Below are 24,021 nucleotides of genomic sequence, written 5' to 3'. Positions count from 1 at the left end.
CTCCATACCTTTGGGGCTGTCGACTTCGGCAGAAGGCATTACGATTCCCGGTAATCGCATGTAAAGTAAAACAGTTTTGCAACCTTACCGAACGCTCGAAAGTATTGTATCCCATCCCTTTACGTTGTCATGACATGAAAGCATGCCGACATGCACTATGGGCTGCAAAAATTGTAGGTTGAGTTTCAAATAACCCCCGTGTGTATAGGCGTGTGTTAGTTTTATACCGCGCTTCTAACCAGTATGCAGGTTTATTCAGCAAAACGAGTCACGTCTGTGGTAAAGATACAGTAACACTTTATTTGTTCAGAACTGGAGGGATATTTCGGTACATCTCCCACAACCATATCTTCCCGATAGTCAGATTTGCGCTAGAGTAGAACTCCAGTCAGGAGGAGGAGGAACAGGAGGAGGAGAAAACATTATTCAACAATAAAATCGAGCTGGTTTGTGGGCCAGGTCCACAGTCCAGGACAAGAGACTCAGTAATTTTCTTCAATTCTTAGAACGCCATCCCGAGTAGACCAGGATTTGTGCTTCACGCCTGGAAGGATAGGAAAACAAAGAGTTGCTTGGAAGTATTCGTCGGTTTTGATTCTTGTAATATGTGCGCGTATAGTGTTTATTGCGCTCGTTAGCGAGTATATCAGGCCTTCAACAACGTAATCATGTCATAATTGTTCGGGTTGAGAGTCAGTTCGTTATGATAAGGATGGCTACGATAGACATTCGGAGCACAAAAGCCGCCTTCGAGTACTCTGGACAACGTTGTCTGGGGCGCGATCGCGGTGGCGTATAGCCCAAACCTTCCCATTGTATTTGCATGTGAATAAACAACGCACGCTGTGGATATGACCATCTTGCACGCAGCCATAACGAAAGACAGTTTGTGAAGAATGGAACGTATGCCATGCAGCCTGAAGAAAATACCACACGACCTTTGTGGGCCTCCCAAACATCCCCAAACCTACTAATATGACGTTTGTGACGGTGCAGAAATATTAATGCGTAGGGCAAAAAAAAAAAAACATTTTATCTGATACAAGTCAATAACAACGAAAGAAATTGTAGACAGCCGCTTTATTTCCTGCTGTGCGGTATGCGTGTAGGGGCCCGGTGCCTGGTACGTAGCATTAGACTTGAGTCTTCATAAGAGCATCTCAAAAGTACTTTAGGGGAGCCTACGCGTTTTAAATACTTATCGAGGAGCTCTGAACGGTGAACCCCGTGAATAAGCTAGAAAGGACGAGTTACGCACGATCTTCTGACCGGTGCTCTGAAGAAAGTGGTTCTCTCTATCCTCGTGTGTTGCAAATTATTCAGATGTGTCAGAAGCTGGCATAAATAACAGCATTACTAGAAATACTTTGTAATGCACTAAAGCATCAAAGCGGGCAATTTCTAGCACAGGCCCTGCTGCCCTCACAAGCGGAGTGTAGCAGACGACAGCGGCGCGAGTCCTTATAAGCCGACGTCAGAGCCAGAGGGCGCCACTCAAACATCTCACCGACAATAGGGACCGGGCGGCCGTTGTATGGCACCACCGTCGCTTCAGCGAACAGCGCCGCCCGTGGCGAACCGCTCGTCAGTGGAATGCCAGTGGCGGTCAGCGCAGCGTAACTGTGCATGGCTTTCTGTCGTTTTTATGCGGTGCGGCTTGCCAAGCGTACGTAACCCCACGTGCATTTTTCAGATCGGTAAACCTTGAGCGTGGATGTGACGTTTACGAGGCATGCCATGTGTGTGATGTACGCCCATACTCAGTATTTACAAAGAGCAGACGACGCTCAGTGCGCCAAGCTGGAAGTCAAACTGGAAGTGAAAGTTCGTTGCTTCATGCAATTTTTTGATGCCTGCATGTAGTTTCGCGTATCCAGGAGTATAGCTGCAGCTAAATGCTCCCACAAAGCCGGTGTGTGCAACCGATCTAGGCATGCTGCGGCGCTGGCCTTGGGCAGTTTATAACGAAACGGCGTCGACGTTGTGCACAAGCGAAAGACAAAGTTGGGGGTGTCTTCTAAGATTTACCTCAAAACAGAAATTGTGATGGACGATGCTTCCGTAACTTCATTACCTGCGGCTGAAACGTGTTTAATTTCACAGATATGCTCTTACTACAGTCATCGGGAATTTTTGCTTGTCGTGGAGAAGCATTGCTTTACAAGAATTGCAATGGTTGCTGGCTAGTTGGTAAATGGTTTTTCAAAAACCAATTCCTGCGTGGCTGAAGGACGCAAGACAGGAGGGTGTTCGAAACCTGTACTCAGCTTCACAACTGAATGCTGCGGTCGATTTACAAGCTGCCACCTACGCTTGCAAAATCATGCACACCTTCGTCTAACGACGATGAGGGTTTATCGCAAAGCTCTATCGTATGGGTTTCCTTGGTTGCCTTCTGGATAAGCTTTGACTAGTTGAGCGTCGAAATTGACCAGCACGCAGTTTGGTCTTTTGATCGCAGCCTCTTTGACTTTGAACATTTCCCATTCGATTTCGCAGGAAGAAAGCTTTGCGTTCAACCATCATAATCAATAGACGGAGGGCTAGATGATTTCGCTGTTTAATTTTGAACTTCCATGCCCCCCTCTCCAAATCTAAACTTTGTCCAGCGTGTCGGAAATGTGTCTGTGCTGTAGGACTCAGGCTGATGCACCCATATTTGAGGCAACTAATCGCGCGTTTTTGGTGTCTTAACCAGTCATTACACGATTTTTTAGGTACTCTGTAAAGAATACTTAAGCATTAAAAAACACCGGCTGACGTTAACGCTGCCACATTTTTTAACTATCGGTGCCAGCCTTTATTCTACGCAGGTGGTAAAACGGGAAGGGGAGGAGGGATATATGGTGGATGGTTTGTAGCTTGGGCTGTGGAGTTGGTGAATAACTTTGGCTCTTGATAAAATGACCACCACAAATGTGGGATTTCAACTTCGGCTTTCAGGCTCCCATGCTGTCAGTGTGTCCCTTCACCAAAACCGAAGGCACAAAGCTCAGGGTTACAGGAAGTGTAAACTACAGCAACATTTGTACGGCTACACGGTAATCCATCTCGTATGCAGGTGCCTTTCTATTTAAAGCACACGTATCGAGGTATCCCAGCGCTAAGGTTGGCGTGGAAACCGTAGTCATTGAAACCAGTGAAGATAATTTAAAGTGGTAGAAATGAATAATAATATTGCTAATAGTTTTATTCCTACTCAGGTCGCGCGGAGCCAGGCGCAGAGCGCTGCAAAAAGCGCTCGTGTCAATATAACCCATTCCCAACCTTACAAGCATCCAATAAGTTTGCGTAGCAAGTGCATTTAAGAAGAAAATAATACTACTAACAGTTTTATTCGTACTCAGAACGGGTGTAGCCTACCGCAGATCGCTGCAAAAAGGGCTCATGCCATTGCAGCCGATACCCAACTCTAGAAGCGTCCGACAAGTTTACGTAGTCATTACTGCATCTAAGAACCCAACACATCTGTCTAGACTTTGTTTCACCGCACATATACGCTCACAACACCACCAAAACATTCAAAGCACCGAAGTAAACACGACAAAAACAACGGGAGGCTGTGTAGTCCAATGCACCGGCTCATTCCACTGACGAGGGGAAAACCGAGTGGTGGCGCCACCCGTCCAGCTGCCCGGTCCCTATAGTCATAAGCGTTCGAATCTCGTGAAAAACTGGCACTTGTCATACATCTTCCCGTTGTTTAGCGCAAAGAAAACTAAATGTACATTTCAGGAAAAATATACGTAAGTAACCGGCAGCGCCCGCGTTCCTTTAGTTAAGGACTCCCGTTGGGTTGGTTTTTACGATAGTAAACGCAAAATGTGGCAGTGCGATGCCGGCACGTGCCGGGAGAAAAGCACATAGAAAACAGAACTCATGCTGGCGCAGTTTCAGGCAGGGGGAGCGCGAACCCTGCGAAGGCGGGAAATTTGAATTGTATGGGATGGTAGCAGTAAGCGGATAACTGCGGTGCAGCCCGGCGAATCACTGCTCTGCACTTAGGACAGCTTCCACATTAAGTGGAAGGGCTTTAATTTTCTCGAATTCCGCCAGGTAGCGCGGGCAACAGCAGGCGACGGTTTTCTGCAGTTGATGTAGTATTTTATTTGCTATCGCAAAAAACAAGCATCCGTAAATTTTTAATAAAGGAACACTGCAAATGTCACTCACGTATTGATGTTCTGCCCTATATTTGCGTAATGTCTTGTTCTTGCCCACCAATGTTGACTTGTACGAACATTAACACGGGACTAAGACGTTTAGATTTGGCTGTGAGTATATAAGACTATTGGGCAGCATCCCTTTCGCTTTGGCCAGCTGGCTGAATCGAGTGACAGACCGACAGGCCAACATTTTAGATGCAGAGCATCTGATTCACTCGCCTTGTCCCTCCGGCGTCGTCGTCGTCGTCGTCGTCGTCGGCGTTGTCCACCCCTCCCCCATTCTCCTCGCCGCGCCAGCTGCGCTCTCCGCCGCTCACCCCCTCTCTTCTCCGATAGCGAACACTCTCTTGCGAGGGGCATTGGATTGGATTCGATTGGATTGGATTGGATTGGCTTGGCTTGGATTGGATTTGGATTGGATTGGATTAAAGTGGATTGTGTTGGATTGTGTTGCGTCATAGCCGCGGCACGTTGCGTCATAGCCGCGGCAGACGCGCTGGGGCCGGCGCATGTGCAGTATCTCTTCCGCGGTTGCCTCTCCTTCGGGCGCGCTGCGCATATAACCAGTGTGCCGTTCTCCGGCGAAGCAACATCCACGCTTGGCTCAAACACCTAGAGTCCACGCCGCTTTACAAGTACGCCAACGTCGTCATCGACTGGGACCGGCTTACGCAGTCCCCTCAACGTTATGCGCGCTATAAAACGCGGTCCCTTCGCCGCTCCGCCTATATGCGTCGCATCTACACAGGGGTTCCCGCGAGGGGAGGTGGGAGTTTTTTTCCCTTCAAGTAGCCCAAGAAAGACTACCGTCTTTAAAAGCTAACAGCGAGAAATTCTTGTCTTCCATAAGACGCAACAGTTGAATTCAACAGCTGCCCTTTTGCAAAGTTCATGACGTCAGTATTCCCAAGTTTGTAGTGGATTTGTTTTTATTGTTCTGAACATACCTACCTTGTGTTCGATGAACTATCTACGTAAGTAAAACTGAGCTTATAACGTTGTCGGCTGTCCTAAGAGGAAAAAAAAAATTCCCTGCTCACCAATAAGGAAAAAAAAATACCTTGGAGGTATGTCTTCTAGTCTCTCAATTCAATAAAAATACTCCCTTAGCTTGGCAGACCGTTTGAGTCTTGCCCCCTCTGAATCGACATTTTTATCGATCCCACAAAATACTTCTGCTCGGAGTTCCGCAATACTGGAGTCCGCACTCGATTGCGAAGGAGGAGGTTGGTGGCAAGAGACATCATTAATCAAGCGAACCTAACCAAGCACGCCGCTCTCGCCCTGTTATTTGTCACGGATACGAAACTGGCTCGCCAGCGTTGCTTTATTTTTCTGTATTTTTAAGTCTCTCATTGCTCCAGTACTTTCGGTGCTGCATCGTACAGTGTTTGGAGAAGAAAGCAGAACACAGAGGCACTTGTGCGGAAAAAAAATTGGCCTTTAATTTTTTTCCCGGTCTCCAAGTTCTTTTTTGTTTGTAGCCTTTACAAAGCTGATTTTTTTTCCGACGTAGTGCGTGGCTCAGCATTCTGAGCATTTTTGCCGTAATTCGCGAAAATTCCCAATATAACATTGCATAACACAATATAGGAAAAGTGCGCAATCAGAAATAATAAAATAAATATAATACACAAAAGAAAGCCTAAAATATTGCGATATTATTTGGAAACTTTCGTCGCCCTCGAGAGCTCTCAAGAGTCGCTTCGCGAACTTCCGCTGCTTATTGTGTTGAAAGAAATTTCTAATGTGGATGTTCTTTAAAGTTGGTTAAAGGCAAAATTAGGCTGACCGGGCTATTCACTACGCAAAATTATTATTTTATGACTAGTAACGTTCAAAAGAAGTCGAAACGGAAGACTTGTTAAGATTAGCGCTCGTGGAGACGCTAGTTCAATGACGTGTACCTGTTATCCGGTCGTAACTAAATGATAAATGTGGGGAATGCGAACTTACAAGGCTTCGTTGAACTATTAACGTCCATCGAGAACCATTGGAATATGCATACGGAATTGAATGCTGCAGGGTATGCGGACAGATACATTACTAATGCGTAGCCGTGTACCCGCACAGCCGTAACCGTGCAGCGCCCTGAATTCGCAGAAAGATGCAGAATTGGGCGCAGGTAACACATTTAATCGTTATTATCATAAGTGGAACAAACTGGTCGAACAGATTTTCGAAAAAGAAAAAAAGAAAAATAGGAAATATAAAATTTTCAAAAAATAAAAAACGAAACCGGAAATGTGCATCTTATACATCTCTACCAAAAAAAGAAGACTAAATTAAAAAAAAGGTCGTAAAAGAACGTTGGAAATATGAATAAAAAATAGCGAAAACGAGCTAACCATGCATTTTCTCAAAAATGCATAACCAGCGAGAGTAACTTATTTACTGGTTATAATAGCCTAAATAGAGATGGTTGAACAGAATTCTGAAAAAGTAACGAATAAAAGAAATAGAAAAAAATACAATTTTCACGATAATGATGCCATGAAATCAAAAGTATCCACCTTAGCCATCTCGAAAGATTGAAAGCTAAACCATAAATTCAGGAAAATAACATTGGAAACACGAATAAAAATAGCGAAAATGAGCCAACCGTGCAACGACCTACATTTCCACAACAAGGCATAATTGTCGGAAGTGACGCATTTAATTGTTATAATAGCTAAATGAACATAATTTGCGGAAAAGAACTTTGAAAAACCGAGAAAATGAAAAATAGAAAAATGACAACTGTGCAAGTATGATTTGGTGAATTCAAAATACGCATCTTATACATGACCCCACAAAGAAAACGGAGACTAAACTAAAAAAAAGCGGAGAAAAAATGATGGCAGCTCACACTAACGCGTAAGACGTGAAGGTAGCGAAACTGTACGCAACCTTCACGACAATCACGAAGGTTTAAGTCCACGCTGCTGCCGCAACGAGCTTTTGGAAGTGATTATTACTGGACGTACGCTATGGAGGGGCGTACGCTAAGACGTGTCTTTCTCGTTGCTAGCAATTGTTGCCATGATTACGGTGAATGCTGGAGTAAGTGCGGGCATGATTGCGACTAACGCTAGAATTTTTTGGCCAATCTCCCTAAGTGGGTATGCTTGGCTTGACAAACTGGCGCCGGGGACGCTGAACGGTCACCGCGAGGCACGCCCACATAAGCGCTTGGCATTTGCTTCATTTTTTAACGGCCGGGCGGTCGCCCCAATCTGGGCCAATCTCCCTAAGCGCTTTGTTGTGTGTTCTCTCTCTGTCCTCGTCCTTTTTGCGCTATGAATTCATCAAGAACTCCCTAAGTGGGTATGCTTGGCTTGACAAACGGGCGCCGGGGACGCTGAGCGGTCGCCGCGAGGCACGCCCACATAAGCGCTTGCAATTTGCTTCATTTTTTAACGGCCGGGCGGTCGCCCCAATCTGGCCCAATCTCCCTAAGCGCTTTGTTGTGTGTTCTCTCTCTGTCCTCGTCCTTTTTGCGCTATGAATTCATCAAGAACTCCCTAAGTGGGTATGCTTGGCTTGACAAACGGGCGCCGGGGACGCTGAGCGGTCGCCGCGAGGCACGCCCACATAAGCGCTTGGCATTTGCTTCATTTTTTAACGGCCGGGCGGTCGCCCCAATCTGGCCCAATCTCCCTAAGCGCTGTGTTGTGTGTTCTCTCTCTGTCCTCGTCCTTTTTTTGCGCTATGAATTCATCAAGAACTCCCTAAGTGGGTATGCTTGGCTTGACAAACGGGCTCCGGGGACACTGAGCGGTCGCCGCGAGGCACGCCCACATAAGCGCTTGGCATTTGCTTCATTTTTTAACGGCCGGGCGGTCGCCCCAATCTGGCCCAATCTCCCTAAGCGCTGTGTTGTGTGTTCTCTCTCTGTCCTCGTCCTTTTTGCGCTATGAATTCATCAAGAACTCCCTAAGTGGGTATGCTTGGCTTGACAAACGGGCGCCGGGGATGCTGAGCGATCGCCGCGAGGCACGCCCACGTAAGCGCTTGCCATTTGCTTTATTTTTTAACGGCCGGGCGGTCGCCCCAATCTGGCCCAATCTCCCTAAGCGCTGTGTTGTGTGTTCTCTCTCTGTCCTCGTCCTTTTTGCGCTATGAATTCATCAAGAACTCCCTAAGTGGGTATGCTTGGCTTGACAAACGGGCGCCGGGGACGCTGAGCGGTCGCCGCGAGGCACGCCCACATAAGCGCTTGGCATTTGCTTCATTTTTTAACGGCCGGGCGGTCGCCCCAATCTGGCCCAATCTCCCTAAGCGCTGTGTTGTGTGTTCTCTCTCTGTCCTCGTCCTTTTTGCGCTATGAATTCATCAAGAACTCCCTAAGTGGGTATGCTTGGCTTGACAAACGGGCGCCGGGGACGCTGAGCGATCGCCGCGAGGCACGCCCACATAAGCGCTTGCCATTTGCTTTATTTTTTAACGGCCGGGCGGTCGCCCCAATCTGGCCCAATCTCCTTTAGTGGGCATTCTTGGCTTGACAAACGGGCGCCGGGGACGCTGTGTGGTCGCCGCGAGGCACGCCCACATAAGCGCTTGCCATTTGCGTTATTTTTTAACGGCCGGGCGGTCGCCCCAATCTGGCCCAATCTCCTTTAGTGGGCATGCTTGGCTTGACAAACGGGCGCCGGGGACGCTGAGTGGTCGCCGCGAGGCACGCCCACGTAAGCGCTTGGCATTTGCTTCATTTTTTAACGGTCGGGCGGTCGCCCCAATCTGGGCCAATCTCCTTAAGTGGGTATGCTTGGCTTGACAAACGGGCGCCGGGGACGCTGCGTGGTCGCCGCGAGGCACGCCCACATAAGCGCTTGCCATTTGCTTTATTTTTTAACGGTCGGGCGGTTGCCCCAACCTGGGCCAATCTCGTTTAGTGGGCATGCTTGGCTTGACAAACGGGCGCCGGGGACGCTGAGTGGTCGCCGCGAGGCACGCCCACATAAGCGCTTGCCATTTGCATTATTTTTTAACGGCCGGGCGGTCGCCCCAATCTGGTCCAATCTCCTTTAGTGGGCATGCTTGGCTTGACAAACGGGCGCCGGGGACGCTGAGTGGTCGCCGCGAGGCACGCCCACATAAGCGCTTGCCATTTACCTCATTTTTTAACGGTCGGGCGGTCGCCCCAATCTGGCCCAATCTCCTTTGGGCATGCTTAGCTTGACAAACGGGCGCCGGGGACGCTGAGTGGTCGCCGCGAGGCACGCCCACATAAGCACTTGCCATTTGCTTTATTTTTAACGGCCGGGCGGTCGCCCCAATCTGGCCCAATCTCCTTTAGTGGGCATGCTTGGCTTGACAAACCGGTGCCGGGGACGCTGAGTGGTCGCCGCGAGGCACGCCCACGTAAGCGCTTGGCATTTGCTTCATTTTTTAACGGTCGGGCGGTCGCCCCAACCTGGGCCAATCTCCTTTAGTGGGTATGCTTTGTTTGACAAACGGGCGCCGGGGACACTGAGCGGTCGCCGCGAGGCACGCCCACATAAGCGCTTGCCATTTGCTTCATTTTTTAACGGCCGGGCGGTCGCCCCAATCTGGCCCAATCTCCTTTAGTGGGCATGCTTGGCTTGACAAACGGGCGCCGGGGACGCTGAGTGGTCGCCGCGAGGCACGCCCACGTAAGCGCTTGGCATTTGCTTCATTTTTAAACGGTCGGGCGGTCGCCCCAATCTGGGCCAATTTCCTTAAGTGGGTATGCTTGGCTTGACAAACGGGCGCCAGGGACGCTGAGCGGTCGCCGCGAGGCACGCCCACATAAGGGCTTGGCATTTGCTTCATTTTTTTAACGGCCGGGCGGTTGGCCCAATCTGGCCCAATCTCCCTAAGCGCTGTGTTGTGTGTTCTCTCTCTGTCCTCGTCCTTTTTGCGCTATGAATTCATCAAGAACTCCCTAAGTGGGTATGCTTGGCTTGACAAACGGGCGCCGGGGACGCTGAGCGGTCGCCGCGAGGCACGCCCACATAAGCGCTTGGCATTTGCTTCATTTTTTAACGGCCGGGCGGTCGCCCCAATCTGGGCCAATCTCCCTAAGCGCTTTGTTGTGTGTTCTCTCTCTGTCCTCGTCCTTTTTGCGCTATGAATTCATCAAGAACTCCCTAAGTGGGTATGCTTGGCTTGACAAACGGGCGCCGGGGACGCTGAGCGGTCGCCGCGAGGCACGCCCACATAAGCGCTTGGCATTTGCTTCATTTTTTAACGGCCGGGCGGTCGCCCCAATCTGGCCCAATCTCCCTAAGCGCTGTGTTGTGTGTTCTCTCTCTGTCCTCGTCCTTTTTGCACTATGAATTCATCAAGAACTCCCTAAGAGGGTATGCTTGGCTTGACAAACGGGCGCCGGGGACACTGAGCGGTCGCCGTGAGGCACGCCCACATAAGCGCTTGCCATTTGCTTTATTTTTTAACGGCCGGGCGGTCGCCCCAATCTGGCCCAATCTCCCCAAGCGCTGTGTTGTGTGTTCTCTCTCTGCCCTCGTCCTTTTTGCGCTATGAATTCATCAAGAACTCCCTAAGTGGGTATGCTTGGCTTGACAAACGGGCGCCGGGGACGCTGAGCGGTCGCCGCGAGGCACGCCCACATAAGCGCTTGGCATTTGCTTCATTTTTTAACGGCCGGGCGGTCGCCCCAATCGGGCCCAATCTCCCTAAGCGCTGTGTTGTGTGTTCTCTCTCTGTCCTCGTCCTTTTTGCGCTATGAATTCATCAAGAACTCCCTAAGTGGGTATGCTTGGCTTGACAAACGGGCGCCGGGGACGCTGAGCGGTCGCCGCGAGGCACGCCCACATAAGCGCTTGGCATTTGCTTCATTTTTTAACGGCCGGGCGGTCGCCCCAATCTGGCCCAATCTCCCTAAGCGCTGTGTTGTGTGTTCTCTCTCTGTCCTCGTCCTTTTCGCGCTATGAATTCATCAAAAACTCCCTAAGTGGGTATGCTTGGCTTGACAAACGGGCGCCGGGGACGCTGAGCGGTCGCCGCGAGGCACGCCCACATAAGCGCTTGCCATTTGCTTTATTTTTTAACGGCCGGGCGGTCGCCCCAATCTGGCCCGATCTCCTTTAGTGGGCATGCTTGGTTTGACAAACGGGCGCCGGGGACGCTGTGTGGTCGCCGCGAGGAACGCCCACATAAGCGCTTGGCATTTGCTTCATTTTTTAACGGTCGGGCGGTCGCCCCAATCTGGGCCAATCTCCTTAAGTGGGTATGCTTGGCTTGACAAACGGGCGCCGGGGACGCTGAGCGGTCGCCTCGAGGCACGCCCACATAAGTGCTTGGCATTTGCTTTATTTTTTAACGGCCGGGCGGTCGCCCCAATCTGGCCCAATCTCCTTTAGTGGGCATGCTTGGCTTGACAAACGGGCGCCGGGGACGCTGAGTGGTCGCCGCGAGGCACGCCCACATAAGCGCTTGCCATTTGCTTCATTTTTTAACGGTCGGGCGGTCGCCCCAACCTGGGCCAATCTCCTTTAGTGGGCATGCTTGGCTTGACAAACGGGCGCCGGGGACACTGAGCGGATCGCCGCTAGGCACGCCCACATAAGCGCTTGCCATTTGCTTCATTTTTTAACGGCCGGGCGGTCGCCCCAATCTGGCCCAATCTCCCTAAGCGCTGTGTTGTGTGTTCTCTCTCTGTCCTCGTCCTTTTTGCACTATGAATTCATCAAGAACTCCCTAAGTGGGTATGCTTGGCTTGACAAACGGGCGCCGGGGACACTGAGCGGTCGCCGTGAGGCACGCCCACATAAGCGCTTGCCATTTGCTTTATTTTTTAACGGCCGGGCGGTCGCCCCAATCTGGCCCAATCTCCCCAAGCGCTGTGTTGTGTGTTCTCTCTCTGTCCTCGTCCTTTTTGCGCTATGAATTCATCAAGAACTCCCTAAGTGGGTATGCTTGGCTTGACAAACGGGCGCCGGGGACGCTGAGCGGTCGCCGCGAGGCACGCCCACATAAGCGCTTGGCATTTGCTTCATTTTTTAACGGCCGGGCGGTCGCCCCAATCTGGCCCAATCTCCCTAAGCGCTGTGTTGTGTGTTCTCTCTCTGTCCTCGTCCTTTTTGCGCTATGAATTCATCAAGAACTCCCTAAGTGGGTATGCTTGGCTTGACAAACGGGCGCCGGGGACGCTGAGCGGTCGCCGCGAGGCACGCCCACATAAGCGCTTGGCATTTGCTTCATTTTTTAACGGCCGGGCGGTCGCCCCAATCTGGCCCAATCTCCCTAAGCGCTGTGTTGTGTGTTCTCTCTCTGTCCTCGTCCTTTTCGCGCTATGAATTCATCAAAAACTCCCTAAGTGGGTATGCTTGGCTTGACAAACGGGCGCCGGGGACGCTGAGCGGTCGCCGCGAGGCACGCCCACATAAGCGCTTGGCATTTGCTTCATTTTTAAACGGTCGGGCGGTCGCCCCAATCTGGGCCAATTTCATTAAGTGGGTATGCTTGGCTTGACAAACGGGCGCCAGGGACGCTGAGCGGTCGCCGCGAGGCACGCCCACATAAGGGCTTGGCATTTGCTTCATTTTTTTAACGGCCGGGCGGTTGGCCCAATCTGGCCCAATCTCCCTAAGCGCTGTGTTGTGTGTTCTCTCTCTGTCCTCGTCCTTTTTGCGCTATGAATTCATCAAGAACTCCCTAAGTGGGTATGCTTGGCTTGACAAACGGGCGCCGGGGACGCTGAGCGGTCGCCGCGAGGCACGCCCACATAAGCGCTTGGCATTTGCTTCATTTTTTAACGGCCGGGCGGTCGCCCCAATCTGGGCCAATCTCCCTAAGCGCTTTGTTGTGTGTTCTCTCTCTGTCCTCGTCCTTTTTGCGCTATGAATTCATCAAGAACTCCCTAAGTGGGTATGCTTGGCTTGACAAACGGGCGCCGGGGACGCTGAGCGGTCGCCGCGAGGCACGCCCACATAAGCGCTTGGCATTTGCTTCATTTTTTAACGGCCGGGCGGTCGCCCCAATCTGGCCCAATCTCCCTAAGCGCTGTGTTGTGTGTTCTCTCTCTGTCCTCGTCCTTTTTGCACTATGAATTCATCAAGAACTCCCTAAGTGGGTATGCTTGGCTTGACAAACGGGCGCCGGGGACACTGAGCGGTCGCCGTGAGGCACGCCCACATAAGCGCTTGCCATTTGCTTTATTTTTTAACGGCCGGGCGGTCGCCCCAATCTGGCCCAATCTCCCCAAGCGCTGTGTTGTGTGTTCTCTCTCTGCCCTCGTCCTTTTTGCGCTATGAATTCATCAAGAACTCCCTAAGTGGGTATGCTTGGCTTGACAAACGGGCGCCGGGGACGCTGAGCGGTCGCCGCGAGGCACGCCCACATAAGCGCTTGGCATTTGCTTCATTTTTTAACGGCCGGGCGGTCGCCCCAATCGGGCCCAATCTCCCTAAGCGCTGTGTTGTGTGTTCTCTCTCTGTCCTCGTCCTTTTTGCGCTATGAATTCATCAAGAACTCCCTAAGTGGGTATGCTTGGCTTGACAAACGGGCGCCGGGGACGCTGAGCGGTCGCCGCGAGGCACGCCCACATAAGCGCTTGGCATTTGCTTCATTTTTTAACGGCCGGGCGGTCGCCCCAATCTGGCCCAATCTCCCTAAGCGCTGTGTTGTGTGTTCTCTCTCTGTCCTCGTCCTTTTCGCGCTATGAATTCATCAAAAACTCCCTAAGTGGGTATGCTTGGCTTGACAAACGGGCGCCGGGGACGCTGAGCGGTCGCCGCGAGGCACGCCCACATAAGCGCTTGCCATTTGCTTTATTTTTTAACGGCCGGGCGGTCGCCCCAATCTGGCCCGATCTCCTTTAGTGGGCATGCTTGGTTTGACAAACGGGCGCCGGGGACGCTGTGTGGTCGCCGCGAGGAACGCCCACATAAGCGCTTGGCATTTGCTTCATTTTTTAACGGTCGGGCGGTCGCCCCAATCTGGGCCAATCTCCTTAAGTGGGTATGCTTGGCTTGACAAACGGGCGCCGGGGACGCTGAGCGGTCGCCTCGAGGCACGCCCACATAAGTGCTTGGCATTTGCTTTATTTTTTAACGGCCGGGCGGTCGCCCCAATCTGGCCCAATCTCCTTTAGTGGGCATGCTTGGCTTGACAAACGGGCGCCGGGGACGCTGAGTGGTCGCCGCGAGGCACGCCCACATAAGCGCTTGCCATTTGCTTCATTTTTTAACGGTCGGGCGGTCGCCCCAACCTGGGCCAATCTCCTTTAGTGGGCATGCTTGGCTTGACAAACGGGCGCCGGGGACACTGAGCGGATCGCCGCTAGGCACGCCCACATAAGCGCTTGCCATTTGCTTCATTTTTTAACGGCCGGGCGGTCGCCCCAATCTGGCCCAATCTCCCTAAGCGCTGTGTTGTGTGTTCTCTCTCTGTCCTCGTCCTTTTTGCACTATGAATTCATCAAGAACTCCCTAAGTGGGTATGCTTGGCTTGACAAACGGGCGCCGGGGACACTGAGCGGTCGCCGTGAGGCACGCCCACATAAGCGCTTGCCATTTGCTTTATTTTTTAACGGCCGGGCGGTCGCCCCAATCTGGCCCAATCTCCCCAAGCGCTGTGTTGTGTGTTCTCTCTCTGTCCTCGTCCTTTTTGCGCTATGAATTCATCAAGAACTCCCTAAGTGGGTATGCTTGGCTTGACAAACGGGCGCCGGGGACGCTGAGCGGTCGCCGCGAGGCACGCCCACATAAGCGCTTGGCATTTGCTTCATTTTTTAACGGCCGGGCGGTCGCCCCAATCTGGCCCAATCTCCCTAAGCGCTGTGTTGTGTGTTCTCTCTCTGTCCTCGTCCTTTTTGCGCTATGAATTCATCAAGAACTCCCTAAGTGGGTATGCTTGGCTTGACAAACGGGCGCCGGGGACGCTGAGCGGTCGCCGCGAGGCACGCCCACATAAGCGCTTGGCATTTGCTTCATTTTTTAACGGCCGGGCGGTCGCCCCAATCTGGCCCAATCTCCCTAAGCGCTGTGTTGTGTGTTCTCTCTCTGTCCTCGTCCTTTTCGCGCTATGAATTCATCAAAAACTCCCTAAGTGGGTATGCTTGGCTTGACAAACGGGCGCCGGGGACGCTGAGCGGTCGCCGCGAGGCACGCCCACATAAGCGCTTGCCATTTGCTTTATTTTTTAACGGCCGGGCGGTCGCCCCAATCTGGCCCGATCTCCTTTAGTGGGCATGCTTGGCTTGACAAACGGGCGCCGGGGACGCTGTGTGGTCGCCGCGAGGCACGCCCACATAAGCGCTTGGCATTTGCTTCATTTTTTAACGGTCGGGCGGTCGCCCCAATCTGGGCCAATCTCCTTAAGTGGGTACGCTTGGCTTGACAAACGGGCGCCGGGGACGCTGAGCGGTCGCCTCGAGGCACGCCCACATAAGTGCTTGGCATTTGCTTTATTTTTTAACGGCCGGGCGGTCGCCCCAATCTGGCCCAATCTCCTTTAGTGGGCATGCTTGGCTTGACAAACGGGCGCCGGGGACGCTGAGTGGTCGCCGCGAGGCACGCCTACATAAGCGCTTGCCATTTGCTTCATTTTTTAACGGTCGGGCGGTCGCCCCAATCTGGCCCAATCTCCTTTGGGCATGCTTGGCTTGACAAACGGGCGCCGGGGACGCTGAGTGGTCGCCGCGAGGCACGCCCACATAAGCAATTGCCATTTGCTTTATTTTTTAACGGCCTGGCGGTCGCCCCAATTTGGCCCAATCTCCTTTAGTGGGCATGCTTGGCTTGACAAACGGGCGCCGGGGACGCTGCGTGGTCACCGCGAGGCACGCCCACATAAGCGCTTGCCATTTGCTTTATTTTTTAACGGTCGGGTGGTCGCCCCAACCTGGGCCAATCTCCTTTAGTGGGCATGCTTGGCTTGACAAACGGGCGCCAGGGACACTGAGCGGATCGCCGCTAGGCACGCCCACATAAGCGCTTGCCATTTGCTTCATTTTTTAACGGCCGGGCGGTCGCCCCAATCTGGCCCAATCTCCCTAAGCGCTGTGTTGTGTGTTCTCTCTCTGTCCTCGTCCTTTTTGCACTATGAATTCATCAAGAACTCCCTAAGTGGGTATGCTTGGCTTGACAAACGGGCGCCGGGGACACTGAGCGGTCGCCGTGAGGCACGCCCACATAAGCGCTTGCCATTTGCTTTATTTTTTAACGGCCGGGCGGTCGCCCCAATCTGGCCCAATCTCCCCAAGCGCTGTGTTGTGTGTTCTCTCTCTGTCCTCGTCCTTTTTGCGCTATGAATTCATCAAGAACTCCCTAAGTGGGTATGCTTGGCTTGACAAACGGGCGCCGGGGACGCTGAGCGGTCGCCGCGAGGCACGCCCACATAAGCGCTTGGCATTTGCTTCATTTTTTAACGGCCGGGCGGTCGCCCCAATCTGGCCCAATCTCCCTAAGCGCTGTGTTGTGTGTTCTCTCTCTGTCCTCGTCCTTTTTGCGCTATGAATTCATCAAGAACTCCCTAAGTGGGTATGCTTGGCTTGACAAACGGGCGCCGGGGACGCTGAGCGGTCGCCGCGAGGCACGCCCACATAAGCGCTTGGCATTTGCTTCATTTTTTAACGGCCGGGCGGTCGCCCCAATCTGGCCCAATCTCCCTAAGCGCTGTGTTGTGTGTTCTCTCTCTGTCCTCGTCCTTTTCGCGCTATGAATTCATCAAAAACTCCCTAAGTGGGTATGCTTGGCTTGACAAACGGGCGCCGGGGACGCTGAGCGGTCGCCGCGAGGCACGCCCACATAAGCGCTTGCCATTTGCTTTATTTTTTAACGGCCGGGCGGTCGCCGCAATCTGGCCCGATCTCCTTTAGTGGGCATGCTTGGCTTGACAAACGGGCGCCGGGGACGCTGTGTGGTCGCCGCGAGGCACGCCCACATAAGCGCTTGGCATTTGCTTCATTTTTTAACGGTCGGGTGGTCGCCCCAATCTGGGCCAATCTCCTTAAGTGGGTATGCTTGGCTTGACAAACGGGCGCCGGGGACGCTGAGCGGGCGCCTCGAGGCACGCCCACATAAGTGCTTGGCATTTGCTTTATTTTTTAACGGCCGGGCGGTCGCCCCAATCTGGCCCAATCTCCTTTAGTGGGCATGCTTGGCTTGACAAACGGGCGCCGGGGACGCTGAGTGGTCGCCGCGAGGCACGCCCACATAAGCGCTTGCCATTTGCTTCATTTTTTAACGGTCGGGCGGTCGCCCCAATCTGGCCCAATCTCCTTTGGGCATGCTTGGCTTGACAAACGGGCGCCGGGGACGCTGAGTGGTCGCCGCGAGGCACGCCCACATAAGCAATTGCCATTTGCTTTATTTTTTAACGGCCTGGCGGTCGCCCCAATCTGGCCCAATCTCCTTTAGTGGGCATGCTTGGCTTGACAAACGGGCGCCGGGGACGCTGCGTGGTCACCGCGAGGCACGCCCACATAAGCGCTTGCCATTTGCTTTATTTTTAAACGGTCGGGCGGTCGCCCCAACCTGGGCCAATCTCCTTTAGTGGGCATGCTTGGCTTGACAAACGGGCGCCGGGGACGCTGAGTGGTCGCCGCGAGGTACGCCCACATAAGCGCTTGCCATTTGCATTATTTTTTAACGGCCGGGCGGTCGCCCCAATCTGGCCCAATCTCCTTTAGTGGGCATGCTTGGCTTGACAAACGGGCGCCGGGGACGCTGAGTGGTCGCCGCGAGGCACGCCCACATAAGCGCTTGCCATTTGCTTCATTTTTTAACGGTCGGGCGGTCGCCCCAATCTGGCCCAATCTCCTTTGGGCATGCTTGGCTTGACAAACGGGCGCCGGGGACGCTGAGTGGTCGCCGCGAGGCACGCCCACGTAAGCGCTTGGCATTTGCTTCATTTTTTAACGGTCGGGCGGTCGCCCCAACCTGGGCCAATCTCCTTTAGTGGGTATGCTTGGCTTGACAAACGGGCGCCGGGGACACTGAGCGGATCGCCGCTAGGCACGCCCACATAAGCGCTTGCCATTTGCTTCATTTTTTAACGGCCGGGCGGTCGCCCCAATCTGGCCCAATCTCCTTTAGTGGGCATGCTTGGCTTGACAAACGGGCGCCGGGGACGCTGAGGGGTCGCCGCGAGGCACGCCCACGTAAGCGCTTGGCATTTGCTTCATTTTTAAACGGTCGGGCGGTCGCCCCAATCTGGGCCAATCTCCTTAAGTGGGTATGCTTGGCTTGACAAACGGGCGCCAGGGACGCTGAGCGGTCGCCGCGAGGCACGCCCACATAAGGGCTTGGCATTTGCTTCATTTTTTAACGGCCGGGCGGTCGCCCCAATCTCTCCCAATCTCCCTAAGCGCTGTGTTGTGTGTTCTCTCTCTGTGCTCGTCCTTTTTGCGCTTACGAATTCATCAAGAACTCCCTAAGTGGGTATGCTTGGCTTGACAAACGGGCGCCGGGGACGCTGAGCGATCGCCGCGAGGCACGCCCACATAAGCGCTTGCCATTTGCTTTATTTTTTAACGGCCGGGCGGTCGCCCCAATCTGGCCCAATCTCCGTAAGCGCTGTGTTGTGTGTTCTCTCTCTGTCCTCGTCCTTTTTGCGCTATGAATTCATCAAGAACTCCCTAAGTGGGTATGCTTGGCTTGACAAACGAGCGCCGGGGACACTGAGCGGTCGCCGTGAGGCACGCCCACATAAGCGCTTGCCATTTGCTTTATTTTTTAACGGCCGGGCGGTCGCCCCAATCTGGCCCAATCTCCCCAAGCGCTGTGTTGTGTGTTCTCTCTCTGTCCTCGTCCTTTTTGCGCTATGAATTCATCAAGAACTCCCTAAGTGGGTATGCTTGGCTTGACAAACGGGCGCCGGGGACGCTGAGCGGTCGCCGCGAGGCACGCCCACATAAGCGCTTGGGATTTGCTTCATTTTTTAACGGCCGGGCGGTCGCCCCAATCTGGCCAAATCTCCCTAAGCGCTGTGTTGTGTGTTCTCTTTCTGTCCTCGTCCTTTTTGCGCTATGAATTCATCAAGAACTCTCTAAGTGGGTATGCTTGGCTTGACAAACGGGCGCCGGGGACGCTGAGCGGTCGCCGCGAGGCACGCCCACATAAGCGCTTGGCATTTACTTCATTTTTTAACGGCCGGGCGGTCGCCCCAATCTGGCCCAATCTCCCTAAGCGCTTTGTTGTGTGTTCTCTCTCTGTCCTCGTCCTTTTCGCGCTATGAATTCATCAAAAACTCCCTAAGTGGGTATGCTTGGCTTGACAAACGGGCGCCGGGGACGCTGAGCGGTCGCCGCGAGGCACGCCCACATAAGCGCTTGGCATTTGCTTCATTTTTTAACGGCCGGGCGGTCGCCCCAATCTGGGTCAATCTCCCTAAGAGGGCATGCTTGGCTTGACAAACGGGCGCCGGGGACGCTGAGCGGTCGCCGCGAGGCACGCCCACATAAGCGCTTGGCATTTGCTTCATTTTTTAACGGCCGGGCGGTCGCCCCAATCTGGGCCAATCTCTCTAAGTGGGCATGCTTGGCTTGACATACGTGCGCAGGGGACCGTGGGCGGCCACCGCGAGGCCCGCGGTCACTTGCGCGCGCTCGGCAATCTCTTGGTATTTTTGACTGCGGACACGAAAACTTGCGATTTGCTAAACAGCTTCGTTGTTAAAAAGAACGTGGGACACACGGGTAAAGAATGAATGAACAAAATCTTCGTTGAGCAACAGGTGCTGCCGTTGGGCGATTGGGCCACACGGTGGAGGGGCTCTTGCTCTGGCTGGAGAGCGGGCCCATTTCACCAGGTCAAGCTAGATCGCTGAGTCCTGTCTGGTCAACCGCGCCGCTCACTCTTGAATGGCGGGATTGGAGATTGGCTGTAGACATCATGTTTTCTGGTACTCCCATACCTGATGGTATAGGGTACCGAGTGCTCGAAAACATTGCACCATCTTCCCGTAGGGGATCCCTGAGTAGTACGGGAAGCAGCTATGGGGTCGAGTGAAGTTCGCATTAGTTTTCAGTTCGTCGTTCCCGTTGACGTTCAGCATTGCGTGCCTTCGTTGTATCAGTAGCTTCTTGGCGTAGTTTGAATGAGTGAAGGACATAAGGCGCGTTGGTAGCACATGCTCCCCTGTCGGTTTGTAGCGCAGTGGAAGAGCGCCACGTAACTCCCGTTGCGGCCAGAGAGTATTGAGATCGAAAACGCGCGCCGCCTAACTATTTCTTTTTATAGTGGACTGCGCTGATGTCAGCGTAAACGCTGACCGGGCTGAAGAGACGCGCATGCGCAGTAAAGTGCAGACGGCGGACAACGACAACGAGGGAGGGAGGGACACACAGCCCCGAGCATAAGATGCTTCGCATCTAAAAGGAATTAAAGCGGACCAACCCTGTACTATACGTTGTATTTGCGGAAAAATGCATTTTCTGTGAAATAAAGGCACTCTACTTCAACAGCCTATACTATTAAGTCTGTACTCAAAACAATCAGAGGTTTTCCCAATGCTGATGACCAGTCCATACTTGAGAGACTGTGGGAACATGTTGACAACGAGTCCGCACGCTTCGAGAAACCTTCAAAGCATTCAGGGAACCTTGCACTCACGCGCAAGACTTGAATGGCGAAGCTGTTATAGGTGAGCATTGCCGTACACGCAGTTCAGTTTCAGTATCGTTGTTTATTTGCATAGTTGCGGTGCTAGTAATCGCCGTCAAATGCATCAAAGAGGTCGTCGTCTTTCTCGCGGCGAGTGGTGGATGCAAAGTAATCCTCAGCATTGTAGACTTCCACGAGCTCTCATCATCGACTCGAGGCAGCAGAGGCGGGATCTGCAAGTCGTCTCGGGAAGGATTGCAACACTCGTAGCCACGTCTCCAATTACCCCTACTGGCTTTTATAGAGAGTGCGGCGGCCGCGGTGACCTCTTCCAGACAGGGTGTCTTTTCACCTTTATAGCATTAGCACTTGAGTTGTTTTTTTACATGCGCGGTAGCGCTTGACGACAGCGCTGGAGATCTTTTTTCTAGAGCCACTTTGCGGGCCGAGGACGCTCGGCGGTCGCCGCGAGGGACGCGCTCCCGAGCGCTCGCCATTTTCTTTGCGTTTTTCCTGCAGCGGCGAAAAACAGCTCCTGTGTAAATTTGGAGACACCCCCGCATTTGCTTACTTCCACTGAATCACCTAAACGCGTCGAGTGAACGAGCAAGTTTTAAAACGAAGCTCTGCGAGCCAGTTAAGAAATACTACCATTTCGACAACTTCAGCTGTGAAGTTGAACGTTTGTGTCGATCATGAAAGAACGCGAACTTCAATAAATACCCGGTGGATTTCCTGGCATTCGTTGAGAGGATACATATCGACATGGTAAAAAAGCGCACTAGACGGTGACACAAGAAGAGACAGTTACACGGGACGAGCGCTAGACTGTAACTGTCTCTTCTTGTGTTCCCGTCTAGTGTACTTTTTACCACGTCGAAGTCGTATCACCAACTAGCCCGAATTTCTGCATTGATACATCCCGATATCAGCCGCACACTGCAAACGGTCATCATATTCCCAACGACGACATGATGTCCCGAAATATTGTTCATTTAACGTGATTCGGCATCTGAAAACATGGCTTCCTTCGACAGTGTTCACACAGCCGTCTTTCTCGACTCGGCATGGTTCAGCTGCATTGTAAAAATAATTGGAAAATCAAAGGGCATTCCCAGAGATAACCACTTTGTGATGCGTGAGTCTGTAGACGCATTGTGCACATAGTTAGAGATTAGTGACTTTAAGAATTAGGTTTTACGAAGCAAATACCATTTTTTGTAATCTTTCCTCACGTCATTTATTTTACATGGTCATTGGATCGTTGCAAGACAATTGTTTTGAAACCAGGGCCTAGGTTGTTGTGTTTGATAAAATATTGCCGTTATGCAATGCAGGGGTTTCTTGTTATGATGTGCAAGCCCTAATAAACATTTTGAAGCTGAATTCTTAAAATTCTTAATTCTTAAAAACTTAAAAGCGGAAACTAGCTTTCTTCTGTTATCCCTTGGGTGATGCGGAAGTTTAGATGTGGAGCATCTTATGGCCACGGCTATGTCCCTCCCTCCGCCGTGCGGCGTCCACACCCCCACTGCGCATGCCTGGCCAGGCACCGCTAATGATGATTGTGGCAGGATGCCCCTAGGAATTGACCAACCAAAGAGTCCATCACGAGATAGCTTCGCGTTCAACCACTGTCGTCATCTTCCCGTAGGGGAACCCTGAGTAGGTTTCGCTGATGATGATTGTGGCAGGATGCCTCTAGGGATTGGCCAACCAAAGAATCCATCACGAGATATATCTTCGCGTTCAACCACCGTCGTTATCTTCCCGTAGGGAAACCCTGAGTAGTATGTGAGGCATTCCTCCTCTCCTCTCCGACGCTCCTCTCCTCTCCGAAGCTCCTCTCCTCTCCGGGATTCCGCAACGAATGGCAACACCTGTGGTAGCCGCTGCATACTCCGCTGGGGGCGCCACTGTAGCTCCGCGGTATGAATGACTCATTCCGCTCCCCTCATTCTCTTCCCGCAACGCCGCGATGAGTTAGCGTTAACGCCATTGTCAGCGCCGCGGAGAAGAGGGCTCGAGCCGCTGCCACGAAACGGCAGCGGCAACAGGCCGATCCCGAACTTCGGGCTCGCGAAGCCGAAAGGAAACGTCAACGCCGACAAGAAGCTGCTACTGATGCAACGAGGGCTCGCGCAGCTGAAATAATGGGAAGTTGAGTCAATCCAATGGCTGCTTCGCATACTACTCAGGGTTCCCTACGGGAAGATGGTGAAATTTTTGTCTACAATATTTACCCCTCCTCCACGGTGGTGCAACGGGTTCTCCTCCTCGCGACTAAATATTGCCGACTTCATGCATGTCTGTAACCGAGGTTAAGTGAGTGAGTGAAGGTCTTGTATTAACACAAGGAGGGCCCAGGGGCCGGAAGGGGGAGAAGGAGGAAAGGGGAGGGGAGAGGTGTTCACGAGGTGATGTTCATTTGAAGATCCTGGAGAGGAATAGTCAGTTCCGAATGCACACATAGGGGTGGTGGAACCCGGCTGAACTACTTTTGCGAGGCCACTCTCGAGAGCGAAGCGCCCAAGGGCAGCAAGGAAATCGGGGTCGCTGAGTGTCGTGGGAGGAATCTCGCTTGGATTGGGTAGGGCATTCAACAGGATGGGGCGGAAGGATTGGTACGCAGAGCAGTGCCAAATATCCAAAATCGCAATGATTAAGGCGTGGGAAAGTTTCGAACTCTTTCTTGAGGTAAAAAAATCCTCCGTCGCATGCCCCCACGCGAGGGACACGTGTAAATGCAAAGCAGAACCAACACCGTGGTGTTGGTGTTGGTTCTGTGTCGGTTTTGTGGCGCAGTGGGAAGAGCAGCATGTACCTCGCGTTCCGCCCACAGGTAGTGAATGCGTTGTATCAGCAGCTTCTTGACGTAGTTTGAATGAGTCAAGGATATAAGCCGCGTTCGTAACCTTCCATTCTGTGTCGGCTTTGTGGCGCAGTCCGTAGAGCACCATGTACATACCTTGCGTTCCGCCCGCAGAGTCGTGGGATGGAAACCTGGCGCCGGTAAGTGTTATTTTTTTATATAGTGTAGGGGGAGGGGTGCGGACCTGTTGTTGAGAGCGATGAGGGTAACGTGATGCGGTAGAGGAGGAGTGGGGGAGAGGGCGCGCCTGCGCGCTGAGCTGTTGCGGACGCACATCGGACGCTACATGTGAGTTAAAGAAATGCTCTGCATTTAATAGTAGCGAGGACTCCTGGGGCTGATTTGATGTTCTTTCTACACCTTTTCCTATCATTGGTCGTTATAAGAGCAGGCTGTCATGACTGAGGGGTGAGACCGGGGCGAAAACTCGTCTATGCGGGGTCATAAAAGGCGTCGTTCGCCGTCTTGAGTA

The sequence above is a fragment of the Haemaphysalis longicornis genome, unplaced genomic scaffold (assembly GCF_048455015.1).
Source record: "Haemaphysalis longicornis isolate Haplotype H1 unplaced genomic scaffold, Haemaphysalis longicornis Haplotype H1 scaffold_2, whole genome shotgun sequence".
Lineage (NCBI taxonomy): Eukaryota > Metazoa > Arthropoda > Arachnida > Ixodida > Ixodidae > Haemaphysalis > Haemaphysalis longicornis.
Note: the sequence above shows the minus strand (reverse complement) of the source record.